Genomic DNA, 3,907 nt, shown 5'->3' on the forward strand with positions numbered 1-3,907 from the left:
AGTTGGAGAGGATTGGTATTAATTTTTCTTTAAATGTTTTATAGAATTGACTACTGAAGCCATCTGGTCTTGGACTTTTTGTTTGTTAGAGGTTTTGATTACTGATTGAATCTCCTTACTAGTAATCAGTCTGTTCTTTTTTTTTTTTTTTTTTTTCATGATTCAGTCTTGGTAGATTGTATGTTTCTAGGAATTTATCCACTTCTTCTTGGTTGTCCAACTTGTTGATGTGTAATTGTTCACAGTAGTCTCTTGTGATCCTTTGTATTTATCTGGTGTAGTAAGGTCTCCTCTTTCATTTCTAATTTTACATATTTGAGTCCTCTCTCTTTTATTCTTGGTGAGTCTAGCTAAAGGTTTGTCAATTTTGCTTACTTTTTCAAAATACCAGCTCGGTTTCATCTTTTCTTTTGTCCTTTTAGTCTCTATTTCATTTATTTCTGCTCAGATCTTTGTTATTTCCTTCCTTCTAATAATTTTGTAATTTGTTGTTCTTTTTCTAATTCCTTGAAGTGTAAAGTTAAGTTGTTTCATTTTCCTTAATCTTGATATAGACATTAATCACTATAAATTTTCTGCTTAGAACTGCTTTTGCTGCATCCCATAAGCTTTGGTATGTTATTTTTTAAATTTCTCTTTTGATATTTTTTCATTTACCCATTTTACAGCATAACATATGATCTATCCTGTAGAATTCTTCATATGCGCTTGAGAAGAATGTGTATGCTTTTGGGTGAAATGTTCTGTGTATGTCTGTTAAGTCTATCCAGCCTTAAACATGTTAAGGCCAATCTTTACTTCTTGATTCTCTCTCTGGATGATCTATTCATTGATGAAAGTGAGGTATTAAAGTCCCCTACTATTATCATATTGCCATCTATTTCTCCCTTTAGTCTATTAATAGTTGGTTTATATATTTAGGTGCTTTTATATTGGATACATAAATATTTACAAATGTTATATCTTCTTGTTGGATTGACCTCTTTATCGCTATATAATGACCTTCTTTGTTTCTTATTACAGTCTTTGTCTTAAAGTCTATTGCCTGATATAAGTACAGGCATACCTCATTTTATTGCATTTCACAGGTACTGTGGTGTTTTTTTGTTGTTGTTGTTGTTTTAACAAATGGAAGGTTTGTGGCAACCCTGCATCAAGCAAGTCTATCAGTGCCATTTTTCCAACAGTATTTTCTCACTTCATGTCTCTGTCACATTTTGGTAATTCTCAAAATATTTCAAACTATTATTATTATTATTATTTTATATTTGTTATGGTGATCTGTGATCAGTGGTCTTTGATGTTACTGTTGCAAAAAGATTATCACTTGCTGAAGGTTCAGATGATGATTAGAATTTTTATCAATAAAGTATTTTAAAATTAAGGTATGTACATTATTTAAATATAAGGAGATATATATATAGCAAATTTAATAGACTATGGTATAGTGGGAACATAACCTTTAATATGCACTGGGAAACAAAAAAAATTGTGACTCACTTTATTGAGATAGTCATTTTACTGTAGTAGTCTGGAATCAAACCCACAATATCTCCAAGGTATGCTTATATAACTATTTCAGATTTTTAAAATTTCCATTTGCATGGAATATCTTTTTCATCCCTTCACTTTCAGTCTGTGTGTGTCCTTTGATCTGAAACAAGTCTCTAGTAGGCAACATATAGATGGGTCTTGTTGTTTTATCCATTCAGCCACTCTGTATCTTAAAATTGAAGGATTTATTCCATTTACACTTAAAGTAATTATTGATAAGTAGGTACTTATTGCCATTTTGTTAATTGATTTCTGGTTATTTTGTAATTTCTTTCTTCTTCTTTTGCTTGTTTTATTTGTGATTTGATGTTCTATAGTGGTATGCTTAGATTTTTTTTTTTATCTCGTGTATCTACTATAGGTTTTTGCATTGTGGTTACCATGAGGTTTACATAGAACAACTTATATCTATAACAATCTATTTTAAGTTGGCAACGAATTTAATTTGAACATTTTTTAAAGCTCTGCATATTTAGTCTTCCCCCATAATTTGTTTTTGATGTCACAATTTCCATTTTTAGCTTGTATATATATTAACAAATTATTGTGTTTTATGCTTATTTTTACTACTTTTGCCTTTTAACCTTCATACTAGCTTTATAAATAATTAACCCATCACCTTACAATATTAGACTATTCTGAATTACTACATATTTACCTTTACCAGTGAGATTTATACTTTCATATGTTTTCCTATTACCATCAGTGCCCTTTTACTTCAGCTGAAAGAATTTCCTTTAACATTTCTTGTAAAGGACAGTCTAGTGGTGATGAACTCCTTTTGCTTTTGTTTGTCTGGAAAACTTTCCTTCAATTCAGAAGGAAGTTTGCTGGATAAAGTATTCTTGGTTGGCAGCTTTATTTTCTTTCAGTAGGTTGAATATATCATGCCAGTCCCTTCTAGCCTACAAAGTTTCTGCTGAAAATTATGCTGCTAGTCCTATAAAGGTTCCCTTATATGTGACAAGTTGTTTTTCTCTTGTTGCTTTTATGATTCTCTCCTTGTCTTTAACTTTTTCCACTTTAATTATAATGTGTCTTGGTGTGGGTCTCTTTGGATTCATCTTTTTTGGAACCTTTTTTCCTTCCCCAGTTTAGGATAGTTTTCAGCCATTGTTTCTTCAAAAAAATTTTCTGTCCCTTTCTTCTCTCTCTTGTACTTTGGGATCCCTATAATATGAATGTTGGTCCACTTGATGTTATCCCATAAGTCCCTTAAGCAATTTTCCCTTTTTTAATCCATTTTTGTTGCTCTGATTATGTGAGTTCCACTGCAGTATCTTTGAGTTCATTGATCCTTTCTTCTGCATCATCTACTTTGTTATTGAGCCCCTCTATTGTATTTTCAGTTTTTTTTTTTTTTTCTGTGTACCGGGGTGGCTGCGTTGCCCTTGACAGGTCAAAGTGGTCACAGCCCCCCCGGAATGCTGCTGTGGCAGACGGAAAAAGCACCTGCCTGGGGCTGCAGCCAGGTGCAGAGTGAGTCTGCAGGTATTTTCAGTTTAATCATTGTATTCTTCAGCTCTGTGACTTGACTTCTACTTAATATTTTCTTTTATTTTCTATCTCTCTGTAAAATTTATTTTATTTATTAAATCTTCTGAGCTCAGTGAACATCTTTATGACCATTATTTTGAACTCTGTCAGGTAAATCTCTTATCTCCATTTTATTAAGTTCTTTTACTGAGGTTCCATCTTTTTTATTTGAACCATATTCCTCTGTTTCTTCATTTTCCTTGATTCTGTATGGGTTATGCATTTCTATGCATTAGATAAAATTGCCACCTCCCCCAGTCTTGAAGGAGTGGTCTCCTGTAGGAGATGAATATTATCATTCAACTCTGCCCTAGCTCTTAGGTCTCTCAAATCTTTGTGATTGTCCAAGCAGCCTATTTTATTTTTAGTGGATCCCAGTATTTGAGGTATGCCCAATCCTGTCAGTATCCAAAGGGCAGCATCTTAGTCAGCACCTAGATTCAGGCTGATTAGAAGCCAGGTCCTCAGGCAGCAACTTTTAAAATATAAAAATATACACCTTTCAAGGGAAGACTGGGATATGGACATTTCTGTCTCCTCTCTCTGTGCTGAGACCTGGGGTGATAGCCAGTTAAGAACTCTTTCTTACTTTGCCACCATAAACATTGAACCCATAAACAAAGCACTGCTGGCTACTAATGTCAGGCTCTCAAGGGATTATCCTCTGGGTGGCAGACACAAAAGCTGGGACACCAGACTTATACAAAAGTTCCTTTCTTAAAGACACCAATGACCTGGGGTGGAGCAGAAGGGGATTGCTAATATGGTGCCTGCCATACTCCTCACTCTCTGAGGGGGTTATAGTCAGACCCTAGAT

The 3,907-nt window shown here is 33.8% G+C and overlaps 1 non-coding gene across 1 annotated transcript; it reads right to left on the reverse strand.

Moving 5' to 3' along the window:
* Positions 1-2,916: 2,916 nt before the first annotated feature.
* LOC132352162 (small nucleolar RNA SNORA77) lies at positions 2,917-3,043 on the reverse strand. The gene has a single exon (XR_009498625.1). It is a non-coding gene; the product is annotated as a small nucleolar RNA SNORA77 (small nucleolar RNA).
* Between the last annotated feature and the right edge of the window lie 864 nt (positions 3,044-3,907).

Source organism: Balaenoptera ricei, chromosome 17 (assembly GCF_028023285.1).
Source record: "Balaenoptera ricei isolate mBalRic1 chromosome 17, mBalRic1.hap2, whole genome shotgun sequence".
NCBI lineage: Eukaryota > Metazoa > Chordata > Mammalia > Artiodactyla > Balaenopteridae > Balaenoptera > Balaenoptera ricei.